The sequence below is a fragment of the Mustela nivalis genome (genome assembly GCF_964662115.1).
Source record: "Mustela nivalis genome assembly, chromosome: 3".
Classification (NCBI taxonomy): domain Eukaryota; kingdom Metazoa; phylum Chordata; class Mammalia; order Carnivora; family Mustelidae; genus Mustela; species Mustela nivalis.
The window spans coordinates 85,175,927-85,195,715 of record NC_139022.1 but is presented as its reverse complement, the minus strand read 5'-3'; positions in this window follow the sequence as shown (position 1 = coordinate 85,195,715).

The window sequence follows — 19,789 nt, the reverse complement described above, 5'->3', positions numbered from 1 at the left end:
TAAAAAAAAAAAAAAAGATGCTAAGCATAAAGCCCTAATTATTTTTCAAAATGTTGGTTCTGGGAGAGATTCAAACTTTATATTCCTCAAGGAGTTTTTAAAATCCCTAACTTTCCCCATTTTCTTTTTCCTTCCCATTCTGGGTGATAAGCTTTTTCCTACTCTTGCTCAACTTGGGAATTACAAATACTGCATTCGGAGGTTTCTCTATCACACATCATTGAAATGTTGGTAAAAGAAAAATCATGAAAGAATATCTTATAAAGAATTTTACCCTCAAATTTTCTGCTTCCTTCTATTTGTTTTCCATTCCTATCTCTGTACCTTCTTCCAAGTCACTTTCTTAGGTGGAAAATGTTTCTAACTCACATTTGCAGGCACATCTTCCTGTCCTAGGTGAAAGAGGAGTTAGGGACCAATGTAGTGTATATCGAGATCTGGTAAACCAGCCATTATCTCTCTACTTGACTTTCTGCTTTGTACAATCAGATGCTATTTTCCTTTGTAGTTTGTAGTTCATGTGTTGAAGAAGAACAAAAAGGAGAAGTCAATGTAACATAGGTGCCCATGTCATGACTAGATTGTCGGTCTGGCTTGTTCATTTCCTTGGCAAACAGAAAAAAGATATTTATGGGCCATGTGGTCTTTGAGTGTACTGATGTTGCAAAGCAGTGACTAGAATCCATTTAAGACAGGCTATCTGTCTTAGGACTTTATTTTGGCTATAAGTCCAGTGAAAATCTGACTTACCCAAATCTTTTATACCTTTTATGTAAATGAGTTGCTGATGGTACTATTCCATCAATGCACTCCACCTCTCCAAGAAGCTCCTTTTGAATTTCTTCACTTTAGAAAATTAAACCTCTTAATAATATAGCTCCTTTTTACATCGTAAAGAGCCAGAAAAGCTGACTGACTGGTCACCATGCAAGAGGAATAGGCACAGGTAGTCCACCCTGCTTGTTGGTATACTCAACTAGAGGTATATTAGTAGCAGTAATTGCCCAACGATTGGAACTGAAAGGATGGATTGCAGTGGGGAGGCTGCTTAACAAACATTGCAATTAACAGCACCTACATGTTTGAGAGTGAACTAGGTAATAAACAAAAGATTAAATTAATATGCATGTTCAGTCCCCAAAGGTAGCCAGATGGCTGGCTACAACATCAGATGTTTCTACTCTGCCTTTACAGAGAGAATCAGTCCTTTGTGCAGTGACTGGTACAGCTGACATTTTTTGTGAGCACAGGCATCTATGGGGGTTGACAAGAACCATGAAGCAGCCTGGGTGGGAAGCACTGAGGACTTTGAACTCAAAGCATGGCAGATGTTCCCAGAGGCCAGGAGGTACAAGGAATAGCAGACATTAAGTGAATAAAGAGTGAATTTCACGAGCACAACGCTGACCACGTTGCTGTATACGCACACTGCCCAGGGAAGAAAGGATGAAGAAGGCAGCTAAAAAGGTCTGTTTTCTCTGTCTCAGGAGCTCCCAGTGCCCAGGGTTTCCCATTCTGCATGGTCAGGCTATGACTGGAGCCATGTACGTAAAGCCCTTTTGTTTCCACTTTGCTGAAAACAAAGGGGCCCTTATTTTTCTCTCAAGTAAGCAGCTACATCCGCAGCTTTTGTCATATTCCAAAACCAAAAGACAGCCATCCACACTGAGCCCCAGGCACAGAGGAAAATCTCATTGCTGAAGACTGGGCCCTTTGGACACACCTTCCACCAAAAAAGCCTTTCCAATGCCTGGCTCACTTTTTCCTTCTGCGTATTTTGTCCTTCCTTCTGTCCATCTAACTGCTCCATTTGTGTTTTACTAAGATTTTTCCAACTAACAAATAACTAAGTAGCCCCAAATGAAAAGGTCAAGGACTAGGCCCTTGGTCCAGGATCACAAGCAGCATCTCTCCTATTCTCTACCTCCTCCTCCAAGTTTGGAAGACAAAGAGCACACTGTGCCATTGACCACATAGGCTACTCAGAACTCTGTTCTACACCTTGTCCTTGATGCCCTTCTGCAAAATGGGAAGAACACTCTCCTCATTCTGCAAATATAAGCAAGAGGTCTTCTTAGGCAACAGAGAGCAAAACATATCGGTGGCCAAAAAAACTGCAACATTGTGGGTGTTCTTGGTTTACTCAGTAAGCATGGTCCTTGAATAAGGTGTTGAATAAATCTTGATCTTGAAAATCAAATACTATCTTAAACCCCTGGAGGAACTCACTCCTTAGAACAACACTTGATATATTACTTTGCTGAACCCCACTTCTATAGAATTTCTTAACTGGAGACCATGATTCCTTAGACATCTACAGATAGAATTTAAAGAATGCATGAACTTGTATGGGGAAAATCTTTATTTTCAATAATCACTCGAACTTTGTACTTTCTTCCACTACGATTGTAGTCATCACACCATCAGCATTTAGCAGAAGCACCAGTAATTTTGTCAACAATTGAGATGTCAGATATTCTCCTATCACATTACAGTTGTTGCAGATAACTCAAAATATCACTTAAGCTCATCAACTTGGAATTACAGTCATCATCAGATTGCTGCTAGAGCTTGTTATTTATTATATTGCTAATAAAATGTATATGGTACTAGACCACAAATGTATTTACTTTATTGATGACTGTAGTACAATTGCTTTCCTTTGCGGTCTTATTATTGTAATTTATACATATAAAATATTATACTAAGGAGGTCATAGGCTTCACGAGACTGTCAAACCAATTGGCAGCACAAAAAACAGTATAGAATTCCTGCTACAAACCAAATGGACCTGTCTTTCTTCCCTCAAACACATTCTACACTTTGGGCCAAAATACCTTCTTTCCTCCTTTCATTACCACAAATCAAAACCTTGTCTCCTTGTCATGTGTAGACATAGGCCACCTCCTTCATGAAGAAACTCCTGATCCCCTTCCTCTGGTCGGGATGGTATTTTAAACCTCTCTTTTCACATTATCACATTCTACCTTGTAACTAGTTATAGTCTTTGACTCATTTAAAATCACCTCAAAGGCAAGTACCTACAGCATCAAGTGGCCTCTTGACAGCTCTGCCTATTCTAGGCTGCCCCACCTCTACATTGTCCCCATTTCTCTACATATACAAACCTAAGAACTGCTGTTCATGTCAGTCCTCTTTTATTCTGAAGAATAAAACCAATTCCTCTGTGTGGCATTCAAGGCCCTTTTAGAACCCATTACCTCCTTCAGTATCACTCTTCATCTCTTTAATCTATGAGCCCTGTGTCTCCTCAATTCCCAAACTCCCACACAGTTTCACATCTCCATGCTTTCACTTCTGGCAATGCCCCCTCCTGGAATATTCTATGTCCTTTTGGATAGAAAGGAGAAAATAACACCCTCACCATTTCCAAAATAACACTTATCTTCAATGGAGACCTACCCAGATTCACACAGACAGGCAGGAGAAACAGACTGGTGGCAACAATGGCACTCCACTACCTGAGTTTTATCACTGAAAATTTTCAACACAAAATCCCATTCCAAAACGCCATATTCGTGTTTTAACACTTTGTGACAGTGTTCTGATGTTTCAGAGCCAGGATGAAACAATGCATTCCCCTCACCTGTCACCACCTGAAATTCAAGGCCATTGCCAAACCCTCTCACCTTATTGCTCTGGCCTCCTGCCCGATGACCTAGTCCCCAAAGTTGACCTAACTCCCAATTCTTTCCACCAATACCTTGTAATTTCCTTGGCAAACAAATGTTCTCATCACCATGGAATCACATTATGGAATGTTAACCCCAAGTCCCCATAACCATCTCCAGCAGATATTATGAAAACAAATAGTAATGTAAGCTGTTTCCCACACTGATCCTTCCTGCCTTCAGTGAAACACACTCTGCCTTGGAAACTCCTGGAGGTTAGCTTTGTCACCTCTACTTTTCCTTGACGTCATCTCCCATTCACCTCCAAGGGCTCTCCAATGATATCCAGTGAGGATGAATGTACTACAACTTGTGCCGTCTTTTAGAACTTTGGGTCACCCAATCTCTGATCTAACAGCTCCTAAACCTTCTGGACTCCATCATTCCCTCTCGCTCTGCACATCAGCAACCATTCCCATGGTTCACATAGGATCTTATCGCCATGGCCTAAATGATTAAACCTGATGCACCATTCTCTAAACACTGCCATCTATCCTACCAGTATTAATAGTCATTCCATCTAAACATTCTCCTCTAGCTCATAAAATCCTACTTTCTCGTTATATATCCAACTTCTTTGAATCTGGAAAATAAAAAATAAAACACTTATTTAAGATTCATCCTTCCCTACGAACATAATTTTGGCTCCATCCAACCCTCTAAATACCACATAAATCATAAGATACTTAAAAGAAATAGTGCCTTATTTAACTGGCATCCTCCAGAACCTAATACAATTCCTGGTATGCACTGGGTACTCAATTAATGCACAATTCCATCTAGACCCATAGGGTCTTTTTCTATTGTGTCTATGTTCACAAATCTATATATTCAGTTCACAATTCTTTTTTTGTAAAGGTTTTATTTATTCATTTAGTAGAAAGAGAAAGCATGAAAGAAGAGAGGTCAGCGGGAGAAGCAGACTCCCTGCTGAGCAGAGAGCCCAATGCGGGACTCAATCCCAGGACCCCAGGACCATGACCTGAGCCGAAGGCAGTTGCCCAACCAACTGAGCCACCCAGGCACCCCTCGGTTCACAATTCTTAACTGAGCTTGGATTCATAATTCCAAATGTCCATTAGATATTTCTATATGGCTATCTGACCTCAGTATGACCAAAATAGAATCTGATACTCACCACTCTCACTCCAACTAAATATGTTGTTCATCCTAGCCTAATAAATAGCCATCACCACATGCAGTGCTGATGCTTACAACCTGAAAGTACTAATTCTGGCCTTTCCTCTTTTTACTCTATCAACTGGATAAGTCATGTGTATTTTTTCCCCTCCCCTTTGATCCCACTGATATTGCCCTTAGTTCAAGCCATCCTCATCTTTTGCCTGGACTTTTGCTATAGTCTCCTATCTTGTCTTTCCTCTAGTTTCTTACTTATATAACTATAATAGTTCCCCTAGTTTCTGGATAAATTGCAAACTCTTTATCATATCAAATGATATCAAATATCAAACCCATCCATCCTTTCTTAGCCTCTACCCAGACTTAATCTAGAACACTTAGTGCCTGACCAAAGTAGCTGCTTAATATACTGATGAACAAATATCATTGATCACTCTCTCCATACAGAAAGTCTACACTATAACTCATCCCAAACTATGTGCAGATCCTCACACATACCACACCAGAAAAGGGATGGCATTCTCTTCTGCCTGGAATGGTTTTCAGTTATCCTCCTATCTACTTGAAAACTCCCACTCAGTCTTCTGGACCCAAATCAAAGACCCAAACCTGAATGCAAATCAAAGACTTCTGTGAAGCCTTGACGGATTGCATCCCAGGAAGAGCTAAGTGTCCCTGGTACACACTATAGAATCTCTACTTTGAGGCCTAACTTACTCCATGGCAGTTTTTGTTTACAAATATCATTCCTTTATTAGATTGCACATTCCATGCTGGCAGGGACAAGAGCAGATCTCTCTAGGTATCTCAGTGCCTAGGCATGAGCCTGCTACAAAGCAATTGCTAGAAAATATGGATTAAACAGATCTCTCAGAGCCCAGGGCAGATGCCAGCCCTCCAATGAAGCTGCCTCAACAGAAGGTGTTGCTCCTCCCGCTGTCATAACACTTACCACACTCTGAGGACTCACTCCCCACATTTGCAGAGTCCAGGGTAAGAGAAACAGACGATTAAGTAAAGTAGGCTCATCTTATTTTATCTACTTTGACAAATTACCTTCATGGTGAGCTGAAAGACCAGGTTGAAATTTAAAATTCCCAAACTCCTCCAAGTTCCAGTTCAGAACCAGGTGGGTGGGAAAAGTCAACCTCTGGCCTGTGGCCCACTCCCCTTCTTTTCTTAAACCACAATGCACCTTACACACATGATTACAAGCACCCCAACCTGCACTTCAGAGGTCCGTCCACATCACTAAAAAGCTGCCCTTTGACACTGCCCCTACTTCTCTTGCCCAGGGATGCTCACATGAGTAGCATAGGTAGACCCAGGGTAGGAACCTGCACAGGTCCTGGAAGATGACTTGAGCCATCTGGGAAGTGAAGTCCGGGGTCCCAAGTACCCAGGGTCTAGAACAAGGTGGTGTGGATACTTGGGTGGACACCTCCCCATAACCCTCTAACTCCTCTCTCCACAGAGGTGGCTAATGTGAGATCTTTGAAAGGCAGGGCCCAGAACCCTGGGTTCAAGGGTCTGAAGTAGTTAGAGTGGAGTCACTACACCCATGCCTGTCCTCTCATGGATTGCAAACCCACCGAGGCTTAGTTTTCAATTCTGCTTCCCAGAAAAGGAGAGAGAGGGAAATCTCATCCATCTTCCAACCCCACAAAGGATCAACTTCACCCCTCAGAGCTTGCGTACAAGAGAAGCTGAATAAACAGTTGTTTCATAAATGAATTAACAAAGACTCCTTTTATACTTAGAACAATTAACAATTCTAGCATTGGGGGTATTTTTTGCTAACTCTTCCATTGTTTCTTATCCTTATAGTCCCTCAAGCCTGATCTCCCCTAAAAGATCTTAAGTTCCTAACAGGTTTTCTATCTCACATAAAGATCCCAGTGTCCTAAACATAATCTACACTCAATAAATATTGGTTGGACTTTTTTTACAAGTCATCCTCATTAGCATATTGAGGTTTTTATTTTTTCCAGTCATCTCAGTAGTGGCATTGTGAGTTGTTACCCAAACGGTAACAGTGACTATCATAACAGAAAGCTCCTCAGAGTAATTTTAACCTGTTGCTGGTAGTAATTTATTCTTAATTTTTTAAAAACCATTGTAGCTATAACTATTTTACTAGTAAAATACAATAGTTGTTGTTAATAGTGTTTGGGCAAATGAAAACTAACAATTAAACCTGTGCTGATAAACCAGTCAGAGGAAAGAATAAGAGACAAGAATGACAGGTTTAAAAGACAGTAACTGAGAAATTGAATTTGTTTGAAGTTGTTGGGGGAAAATTTGGTTGAAGGAAGAAATAATGATAAACCCCAGGTTTGACTTCTCAACTCCAGGTGAGATTCAGCAGCCTCATCAAAATTGAGGCAGTCCTGGCATGCCTGAGTGGTACAGTCAGTTTAAGTGTCTGCCTTCAGCTCAGGTCATAATCCCAGGGTCCTTGTATCAAGCCTCACATGGAGCTCCCTGCTCCATCCAGAGCCTGCTTCTCCCTCTCCCTCTGCCCGCCTCTCTGCCTACTTGTGCTCTAACCCTCTGTCAAATAAATAAATAAAATCTTTAAAAAAAAAATTGAAGCAGGCTTTGATTTTAAAAAGAGACTACTAAGATCATTATAAGGAAGTAGAGAGACTATGCAAGCTTCTTTAACACGATGCCAACGCTCGCACACATGCGCACGCATGCACACACACACACACACACACACACACACAATTAAGACCTTGAGAGCATTTGTTCCATTACCATTTTCTTGCTGGTGTCCTTGAACATCTATGAATCAGAGCAATCTGATTTATAAATCAGATTATAAATGAGTCCTGTCCAGTGCCAAGAGATTCCAAGAGAATCTAGGCAGAAGGTTCTACAAGAACCTTCTGTCCATTAAAGGATTTTTATAAAGGGAACTATTTTTTATAATAGCTTTATTGAGATATAACTCACATACAATCCAATTCAACCACTTAAAGTGTGCAATTCAATAGGTTTTAGTACATTCACAGGGTTGTGCAACCACCACCACAATGTAATTTTAGAACACTTCTGTCCCTGCAAAAGGAAACTCTAGTCATTTGTAGTCATTCCCAGATCCCTTGTTCCCTGGGCATAGGTAACCATTAGTCTACTTTCTTTCTTTATTGATTTGCACATTCTGGACATTTCAGATATATATAATCATATATGTGGTCTCTTGCATCTTTGTGTCTGACCTCCTTCACTTAGAATAATATTCCCAAGGTTAAACCATGTTATACCATGTTTTGATACTGTAGTCCTTTTTAGCGCCTAGTAACATTCCTTTGTATGGATAGTCCACATGCAAACTAACTTTCAGCTATACAATAAAAAAAAGTCATGGAGATGTAAGATACAGTGCAGGGAATGTAGTCAGTATTTTTGTAATAACTTTGCATGGTGACAGAGGGTAACTAGACTTACCATGGGCATCATTTTGTAATACATCTAAATATCAAGTCACTACAATTATATATGAAACTAATAGGATACTATATATTAATTATACCTCAGTAAGAAATTAACATTTTTTAACATTTAATTTCATTTTATTTTTTTCATGTTCCAAGATTCATTGTTTATGCACAACACCCAGTGTTCCATGCAATACGTGTCCTCCTTAATATCCACCACCAGGCTCACCCGTCGCCCCATCTCCCTCCCCTCTAAAACCCTCAGTTTGTTTCTCAGAATCCAGTTTCTCATTTTTCATCTCCCCCTCCAATTTACCATAATTCACTTTTCTTTTCCTTCTCCTAATGTCCTCCATTTTATTCCCTATGCTCCACAAATAAGTGAAACCATATAATTGACTTTCTCTGCTTAACTTATTTCACTCACCATAATCTCCTCCAGTCCTATCCATGATGATACAAAATCTGGGTATTCATCCTTTCTGATGGCTGAGTAACATTCCATTGTACGTATGGACCACATCTTCTTTAAAGGGCATCTAGGCTCGCTCCACAATTTGGCGATTCTGTGGACATTGCTGCTATGAACACTGAGGTACATATGGCCCTTCTTTTCACTACATCTGTATCTTTGGGGTAAATACCCAGCAGTGCAATTGAAGGGTCACAAGGTAGCTCTATTTTTAATTTTTTGAGGATAGAGGGAACATTTCTCAACTTCATAAAATCTATCTAGGAAAAACCCACAGTGAATATCATTCTCAATGGGAAAAAAACTGACATCTTTCCCATTGAGATCAGGAACATGACAAGGATGCCCACTCTCACCACTGTTGATCGACATAGTACTAGAAGTCCTAGCAACAGCAATCAGACAACACAAAGAAATAAAATGTATTCAAATTGGCAAAGAAGAAAAAGTCTCTCTCTTCACAGATGACATGATACTTTATATGGAAAACCCAAAAGACTCCACCCCCAAACTACTAGAACTCATACAGCAATTCAGGAATGTAGCAGGATACAAAGTCAATGTACAGAAATCAGTGGCTTTCTTATACACTAACAATGAAAACACAGAAAGGTATATTAGAGAATCGATTCCATTTACTATAGCACCAAGAACCATAAGATACCTGGGAATAAACCTAACCAAAGAGGTAAAGGATCTGTACTCGAAGAACTGCAAAACACTCATGAAAGAAATTGAAGAAGACACAAAAAGATGGAAAAGCATTCCATGCTCATGGATCAGAAGAATAAACATTGCTAAAATGTCTATACTGCCCAGAGCAATCTATACTTTCAATGCCATCCCGATCAAAATTCCACTGGCATTCTTCAAAGTGCTAGAACAAACAATCCTAAAATTTGTATGAAACCAGAAAAGACCCCGAATCACTAAGGAAATGTTCAAAAAGAAAAAGAAAGCTGGGGGCATCATGTTGCCTGATTTCAAGCTTTACTACAAAACTGTGATCACCAAGACAGCATGGAACTGGCACAAAAACAGACACATAGACCAATGGGACAGAGTAGAGAGTCCAGTATGGACCCTCAACTCCATGGTCAAATAAGCTTCAACAAGGCAGGAAAAAATACCCAGTGAAAAAAAGCAGTCTCTTCAACAAATGGTGCTGGGAAAATTGGACAGTTATGTATAGAAGAATGAAACTCGACCATTTTCTCACACCATAAACAAACGTAAACTCAAAATGGAGAAAAGACCTCAACATGAGGCAGGAATCTATCAAAATCCTAGAAGAGAACATGGGCAGTAACTTCTTCAACACTGGCCACAGCAACTTCTTTCGAGACACGTCCAAAGGCAAAGGAAACAAAACCAAAAATGAACTTTTGGGACTTCATCAAGATCAAAAGCTTCTGCACAGCACAGGAAACAGTCAACAAAACAAAGAGGCAACCCATGGAATGGAAGAAGATATTTGCAAATGACACTACAGAAAATGGGCTGAAAACCAAGATCTATAAAGAACTCCTCAAACTCAACACCCAAAAAACAGATGATCATGTCAAAAAATGGGCAAAAGACATAAACAGACACTTTTCCAAAGAAGACATACAAATGGCTAACGTCACGTGAAAAAATGTTCATCATCACTAGCCATCAAGGAAATTCAAATTAAAATCACATTGATTACCACCTTATACCAGTTAGAATGGTCAAAATCAACAGGACAGGAAACATTTTTAAATTAAAATTGCATTTTTCTTATTTTCTTTTAAATTTTTAATAATAAAATTTTTATTTAAAAATAAAATTTCATTTATTTAAAATAATTTTTAAAAATTTTAAAGAAAAAATAAAAATTTCATGTCTATTGGTGCTTTTACTTAAACTGTCTTCAGAAGATCTCTAGTTTGGGGCATCTGGGTGGTTCAGTGGGTTAAAGCCTCTGCCCTCAGCTCAGGTCATGATCCCAGGGTCCTAGGATCAAGCCCCCCGTCGGGCTCTCTGCTTGGCAGGGAGCCTGCTTCCCTTCTTCTCTCTCTGCCTGCCTCTCTGCCTACTTGTGATCCCTGTCTGTCAAATACATAAATAAAATATTTTTTAAAAAGATAAAGAAAAAGAAATTCTCCAGTTTCTAGACCCGTGGAGATACGATAGACTATGTTCTGCCACTCCGTGAAGTTGGAGAGGGTACTTCTCTAGCCTTCAAATTCCTCACCTATAAGGTAGAAACTGTATCAGTACCTACCTATAAAGTTAGTAGGATTCTTAGGATCTGTCAATCTAGTATAGTGATTTCCCATAGGAAGAAATCATTAAATATTATGTTTCATCTTAAACTTGATTGATTTATAATTACAAAATTATACATTTATTGTACTAGTAAAAAATACAGACATGAGTTTTTAAGCTCATAATCTTCCTCTCAGCTCTATATTCACTCCCAGATGTTGCCAATGTAAAGTGTGGTGTGCCTCTTTTCACACCATTCTCTGCTCTTATGCAAATTTATAAAACAAAAATGCACATTTAAAGACATTTTCCTTTTTTTCCTTTTACTCTAATATATATCACACACATGATGCTGAAATATACCTTAAAAAAAAAAACTTTAAAAACTGGCCATCCTTTTTGGTCAATATATATCTAACTTTCAATTTTAATGGCCATACCATATTCCACGGTATAAGCGCAGCCTAATACATTCATCATTCCCATTACTGATGTACATACAGAGTATTTTTCAGTTGCCATTGTACAAATGCTGCCATAAAATTGCTATTAATGAAGTAATAAGTAGTAGTCATAACCATGATCTTGTTATTACCATTATATCCATATCTTTATCCTCCCAAGTCCAACCTAAGCCCATCCCCTACCTCACTGATGCCAAGGAACAGAACTTTTATAGACCAACAATGGAGAAGCAGATTATCATAATAAAGGATTTTAAGCAGAGGAAATCTGAGGGAAAATAAACTAACTCAAATGGACAAGTCCAGGGACCCAGACCCTCAGGGAAGACACGACAGGGCATTCTGGAGAGGAGAGAAAGGGCATTTGAGGAGAAAAAAGAGAAAGAAAATGATCAGACCAGAAGAGCCAGAGACAGTAAGTTTCCTAAAAAAAGCTCTGCTCTTAGCCAGACATGCTTGGCAGTGGGTGAATTTTTGATGTTCTAGCCAACATAGTCATTTTCCTTAATGTTAGAGATAGCATCCTCTTTTAGATCAACTACTGCTTTCTGGAAACAATTTTTTAAATTTTTAATTAGTATTTAAACATTTGCAATTAAGCCTAATTACCCCATACATAAATAAATGAATCCAAAGTTATCCAAAACAGGGCCAGTGGAAATATATGATAAAACTGTGTGATTTGCTTAATTAATTTTATTATCATCCTAGAACTTGACTTTCTGTGATGCATCTCTCCATTTCATGGGCAAACCTGCCACCGGAGCATGTCTGTTTATAAAAGCCTCTTACTGAACTTCCCTCAGTGGGCTTTGGGCATCACAGCACTAAAATGAGAGCTGAAAATTATTGGATTATAAGGTATTTCATCCATAGCTTCCTCATGGCATGGACTCTGGGATATCTTACAGCAAGCTCCAGTGTCCCATGAATGAATTTACTATAAACCTCACAAATGCCACTCCCTTTCCAAGAGCCAAACAAATTTAGAGAGAACACAGGGGAAATGATCCAATTTTTTTATTTCTGGAAATATATGCTATGTGGAAAGAGTTTTTATCCAGAAGGAAAACTTCTGGATTTTACTGGCTCACTAAAATATAAACCATTTAGTGGCTTTTTTTTTAACCTAAGATTAAGCTTTCTTTCGTCTGTTTGCACATGCCAACCCAAAATAGCTGCCTCCATATAAGGAAAAAAAAAAAAAAAGTGTTTGTACAAAAAAGAAAATGTATACTCCAAAAGCCATGATCTCCCTTTTACTGGGGTGGTATTTCATGGGGTTTTTAAATCTGGTGGTTTATCAAATTTCTGTAATGACATGAAAGAGAATAGGGATTGCCTATCAACCCTAAAAATTCTCACAAAATTCGCAAGGGACTCAAAACAGATAAGGAAGTGCTGACAGCTGAACACTAGCAATTGCCCAGAAACCCAGTCAGGTAAACACATGTGTTAACTGAGATTTAATATTCTGTTGCAAGACAGAAAAATTAATAACTCTTTTAATTGGCAGATTCTTTATTTCCTTTTACCAGGGAAGTTCTAGATGGTCCCCAAAATCACCCGTATATGTATTAAATCTTGGCAGCATGCAGCTGTTTCCTCTGTGGCCTTCAGGTCCCACCACCCTTCATTTCCCCCAAGACAGAACATTTAAATCTTTCAAGGGGCCTTTTAGAACCAGGCCACCCTGTTTCTCTTCACAGACGATACTGACAGCCTATTTGTCATGGGCAATGAGGGACCTAGCAAGGTCTGCACACAGGCCCAGAGGAGGCCCACCTGCTCGTTCCTGACCCAAGGATTGAGTAGTTTCTGTCAGTTGTGGTCTTTCCAACAATTTTGCAATCAACCCATCTCGCATGTCTTCCTCGATCATCAATTTCAGTAACAAGTGGATGGCCATTTAACAGCAAGAGGGCTGTCAATATGACACAAAGTCACAACATTTCATAATGACATCTAACAGGGCCCCTGTCGTTCACTCGATAGCACTGCATCATTTCTACAAGTCCGGAGTTAGAGGCAGAATGTCCCCTGCGCTCATCCAGCTCTGCGGGTTCCTAAGATGGGGAGCCAAAGATAGAGGAAGAGGATGTTCTCTCTAAATCAGCTCTTCCTGCTTCCTTGGTCACTCCCAGCCAGTCCCTGCACACGCAGGCTCTCTTCCTGTTTTCAGCATTCTCCCTACATCCATAGCTCTCCTCCTCCACACCCTGCTGTTTTGTCACACACATGAAAATCCCCAGGGCCTATCCCAAAACTACCACCTGAGCTGGGCCTTTTTCTCTCAATAAAGGCTCTCAAACACCTTTTTGCAGAAGGTTGCAAGCTCTCTGGCAGCAGAGACTAGGTCTAATTCATCTTTCTATCTCTAGAGCCTTCCACTTAGTATACAGTAACTTTTCATTAAGTCCTAATATTAATAGCAATAATAATTCTAGAACAGCAACATCTCCTGAGCACTTACTTTGTGCCAAGAACTCTGCTGAACATGTTATTTGCATCCTCTCCTTTGGTCTTCACAAAAGCATTGCAAGAGAAGGACCAGAATGATCCCACTTTAAAGGTGAAGACACTGAGGTTTAAATAAGTCATTCACTCAAGATCACAGACACACAATAGGTGGGGGAAAAGAGAATGAAATCAAGGTTCATCTGACTCCAGAGCCCAAGCTCTTTAGTCTTTCTCCTAAATGGATTCAATTAGGCCTTCACCTAATTTAACCCTTAGGTGCTGCCACCAGGAATCCCACAGACAGAGTGAGATGAACAGTCTGCTCCTTGGAAAACTTTTTGGCTACTCTGATTTCCTTCTATCGCAAATAATTGCCAATAGCAGGGGACTACAGCAGATAATGTTGTTGATGAGATTAGCACTTATCTATTTTGGTGCCGTGTGGGAGTGTATCAAACAGTGCACTTGGAATTTTACACTTTGTTCTTCTTGTGGTGGGCTCCCATTTAACCAGCATCTGATGAGGGAGAGCTAAACAAGACCCAGGCAAGGAAGTTGCACCGCGATTCTAATTCATCCAACAATCATAATGCCTTTCACATGGTGTTTATTCTGCTCCCGTTTACCTCTCTTGCATAATCACCATCAATTTAGTTTCCAGTGGTTCTGCCTGCTGAGCAGGTGATGAACAATTTCCAGGCGCTAACTTCAACCTGCAAATGGCCCCATCATCACTTCCCCACACATGCTCTCTTATGTTCCCAGGTGTTATGTAAAGTTCAGTTACTAAGCTTTCTGGGCTGTGAGCTGCCTGTCTTCCTGGAACTATGTAAGCAAGACGAGAAAACTGTAAGCCATTAGCTTGCTTCTAAGATTTGGAGACATGAAGCTTAGCTGAGGTTTACTGGCAATTGGGTTTGTCCTTATTCCAAATCCTTCCAGCTCTGGCCCCCATTAAGTTTCTTTGAGTACACCCTTTTCTTTTCCCATTTCCCAATACACTAAAGTTTCTTTTCTGGGGCTGAATCATAAATTACAAGGTGTAATCTAAAGGAAAACATTTATTTTAGAGTCTCATTAACTCAGAGGAGAGTGATAGTGTTTATTCCTAGCATGATGGAGTGGACTCCTGGAGATGTGAAAAAGGCCAAGCCCTCTTCCTAATCCTTAAACATGTGCATGCACACACACACACACACACACACGCACACACACACACACAATGATTAATATTCACAACAGTGAAAGTACCCGGATACAAGGAGGCAGCAACACTGTTACTAGATAGTCTCTTACTCTTCAAACACCATGTTTGAAGCTCCTTTTAGTTAGTGATTTACTGGCAACCATACACAATTATTCACCCAATGTACCAGTCTTTAAGACATTGTTTCTCAGCCCCAAAACTCAGCCCCTTAGACTCTGCACAGTGATGCTGGGGCTGGAGAACTGCTAACCCCATTGTCCTTTGCCAGGTAGCTCTATATTCAAGTCTACCAATAAGGGCTAGAAGGAGACTGCAAGGTAGAGGTCAGGAGATGCCACATTCTCCTTCCTGTCTGCTTCTTGTTCCTAGTAGCATCAATTGGATGCTGATAAACCCCTTCATCCCAGAAGGGGAGGCTGGTTCCAGTCTCCTCCTCTTTGTGCCCCATTCAGAAACAGCCTTATCACTCCCAGCCCCAGAGCCTCTGCCCTGAGCTGTTGAGGTATCCGTAGCTGATGGTACCCCCTCCTCAGAGGTCTGATGCAAGCTCTGTGAGACATCCCCTGAGCCTCAGGGTTTGGATGAACCCCAACCCTCCTTCCCTTTGTTCCCTAGCCCTGGGAGTAGCCGCTGCTTCATGCAAATCTCATCTCTGTGTTACCTTGGTGCTCCCTTTGTGCTTTTTCTAAAACATGTTTAACCAATTCCCTGTCTCCAATCTTCTCTGCTAAAAGCTCCTCTGTGAGTTCTGACTGGCCCCAGTAGGTACTCCCTTTATTAACCATAACCAGCGTCCTGCCTAATCGCTGAGCAAAATCCTAACCATTTTGCTCCCGGAAAACTTGTCTTCTATCTGCCATATCTTCTGATTCTCATGGTGTACACCTGGATGCTAATTTACATCAGTGGATGGAGGTGGAAGGGAAGGCAAGGCATCGAGGTAAAATACCCCAAGAACCAGAGGCCATATCTGAGCATACACTCCTTCTCAGCTGGAACGGAGTGCAGGAAGATCAAGTGAGAGCAAAGCTCCCTGTAGAATCTAAAGCGGAACAAGTCAAGGAGACTTCTTGCTAAGATACTTAGAAAACAGAATCAGAAACTAAATTAGCGACACTCATATTTTAGTAATTCCATTAATTCACAATGGCCTTATAAACAGACAAGTTACAGGCACTGCCACTACTTATTAAATGGGCACCAGGAAGAAACTACAGCTCAACATTACCTTCTCTCCCTCCCCTTCTTTTCCACAGTCAGCGAAATCCCACCTTTTGAGATTCACTTTCTTGGCTCACCTCCTAGCTTTCTCCAAGGCCCTTGTCCAGAATTGCAGTGAGGGAAATGACTTGTGATTTACTGTCTTTATCACTTCCCTAAGAAGTGGCCTCTTGGCCACCTTTTAATCAGAATGGCTAGCTGAGATAGGAGCTTTGAAAAGAAGGGACTATTTCATGAAAAGAAAGGAGGAAGGATAATTCTGGAGCTCTTAGTAGAGAGCTTCATTAGACACTTCTAAGTGCAAATCTTGGATCTGCCACTTTCTAGCCTGAGCCTTGATTTCCTCAGCTGCAAAATGGGAGTGATAATGACCCCACAGGACCTTCAAAAGGATGAGATCTAACATATGGAATATCCTTGGCATAATGTACTGGCAGAGAGTCACCTGGCCATGGAAATTTTGATTAAAACTGGCTTGAAGGGAATCATACTAGTTGTCTCAGACTCTAGCAAGCTTCCATTTTTTAAAAGATTTTATTTATTTATTCATGGGTGCGGGGAGTGGAGAGAAAGAGACAAGCAGACTCCATGCCAAGCACAGAGCCCAATGTGGGGCTTGATCCCACAACCCTAAGATCTGAGATGAAACCAAGAGTTGGACACTCAACCCACTGAGCCACCCAGTAGCCCAGCCATCTTTTTTTTTTTTTTTTTTTTTTTTTTTTTAAGTAACAAGGGTGACCTTGGGCTTCTGTCCTATCACATATGTGGGTAAAGGACAGGACTGGTGATGTCCCCTGTCCCAGTGTCCCTCTTCTCAGATCAAGAAGAGCAACTACATCTCCTTGACCTCCAGAAGAGGTCATGGGTGCCTGGGTAACCAAAAATCCACTTAATAGGCCCTGCACACAGCAGAACCAACTGGGCCATTATGCCACTGTGGTGCCATTTGTGTGATTCCAGAGAACCTGAAGGAGAATTTGGATTTGGGGGATGAAAGTAAGAGTGTGGCAGACAAAAGAAGGAGAGCCCTTCAAAAGATCTACTCTGGCCACTTGGGGCTTCTACCTGCAAAGGGTCTGGTCACTCTTTTCTCTCTCTGATTTCCCTCATGTATTTATAATTCTATGCAAATATGTCATTATATCATTTCTAACCAACACAGTAGCGAGAGCATAGCAAGCCCAACACTTTTACATTCTAGGCACTTCCTAAATGCTTACCTACATTAATTTCACAACAATACCTGAAGTAGTTATTATTATCCATTTCACCTTCCAGGGAATTTAGGACACAATAAGGCAAGTAACTAGCCTGCTATCCCACCCAAAATAACGGATAGAGCTAAGATTTGAATCCAGGCCTGACCCCAACGCCCACATTCCTTTCCATTATATTATACTTTTCCTTTAAATCTATCCCACCCCTGCTAAGGACGGCCCTTGCTAATGCTTGGTAGGATCTCTTAGAATTTTTGCTATTTAGTGAAACAAGGGTGAGTGCTCCCAAGAAAACTGCCCAGCTTTCTTCTTCTCACTCTAGTTGAAGTATTGTTTCAAAAGATATGCCTGAAATTTAAATGTAGTGCTTGGATCTCAACAATGAAATATGACACATAAAGACCCATGTACTTTGAAACAGAAATCAAAGCTGGCCTGGTTAGATGCAGACTGAGGGCAAGCAAGGGCCCTTGGTCATGGACTTCCACCCCTTACTTGATGGCTGGTGGGTTCAGACCTCTGGGCTGGTTTCCCTTCTCCTCCAAGTGAACAGACGTTGTGGGAATCTGTGTGTTCCCTCAGAAACAGAAGCAGTTTTAGAAAGCTGGAAGGAAGAGGGGCTGATTTTTTTTTTTCTTGACTTTCTTGTTTTGTTTTGTCCTTTCCCCACCTATTTTTTTGTTTGCTTGTTGTCTTTGGGGTCCTGCTTTTAATGGACAGTGATGTTATTTGGTGTTAATTCCCTTCAGAACTGGGTCACCCCTGAGCAAGTGATGAAGAGTCTCCTTAAACTCCTCACAATCCCTAACCTCAGGAAAGAAAACAGTTTGTTGTCCTTTCCCCTCCCTTAATCCATGTCAACATTATACTGGGGGAAAGGTTCAAATAGGCCAGGCCACCATGATCCCAGCCACCAAGACCGTGCCCACCAGCACCATTTTAAACTAACCCTGTTTTCCCTTCTACCTGCACCCAAGCCGAAACAGGCCACAAGCTGCCTCTGGGAAGGAAACCCTTTCCACCTACTCCCATGGAAACAAGAGTCCCTGTTGAGACCACTTTGGAGCCCCAGCCAATTCAAAAACAATGCTCCTGTCCTGGCCTCATCTTGCCCGAGTCCTTCCCTCCCAGCTGGCTGCTTGGGCTCATCACCTCTCAGCTGACTGTTTACCCAACTTTCCTTCAAACAGAAAATGCCTATTCCTGTTGGTCTAATAAAATTTCATCTGTTTTTTCCAAGCCCCAAGGCAGAAGCAATTTTAGTAAAATGTGTCCAACAGCATTAATCTAGTGGGGAAAAGAAGGAAAAAAAAAAAAAAAACAGTTTTTTAACATTCTGAATTTTTCTCGGACTTTCCTCTATTTAATTAATATTTATTACTAATTAATTTTGTTTATACTTCTTTTCTCTACTTGATTCCAGAGATACTGATTGAACAACTACTACCATTCGGGGACCATGCTAGACAATGAGAGGACACCAAGGAACAAGTTATAAACCGTATCCTTCCTGAAGAAATCAACTCACAGCAGAAAAAACCCACATGATTAAACAATCTTCACCATATATAGCTTGCCTGTCATAGGTAACAGAATCACCAGGCGTTTCCCACTAAAACACCAAAGAATTCCTGTGGTAAGACATTAATCTCCTCTTATAGGCCGTATCCACTCAGCCCTGATCTTGGCAGTTGATTTCCTTGCATGTACAGAGATGATAACAATGCCCATTAAGACATAACATGGAAAAGTGTTTTCTTTCCCCTAACAGGCGAGCATGGAAGAGTTTCCATTATCCATTACGCATACTGACAGTTTTTCTGATCCAAAACAGCTGTGGCCCTGAAAAGACTGAGGGCTGTGTTTTGATTCTGTTTTGGGGCCAATTAAGAGCCTGGCCTTTGTGATGCCAGTGTTGGCACCTCTTCTGGGTCCTTCACTGGCACCTTCTCACATGTCCTTTTTCTGTTTGTTTATGTACATCCTCCTGACAACAGAATGGGCCTGAAGGCAAAAACCAAATCCAAATGTTCTAGGGAAGCAAATCCTAGCACAGAGGCTCCCAGGCCCTGGGCCTCACTAACATGCTGTCCCACAATGGCTTTGATCAACCCTGTTTCTTATATGCAGAGATCATTGATGGGGGGGGGGGGGCAGGGGGGGGGAAGGGCATGTTCTCAACAACTGGCAAGGCACTCAGCTGAATACGGCAAAGGCATGACCCAACCTCTTGGG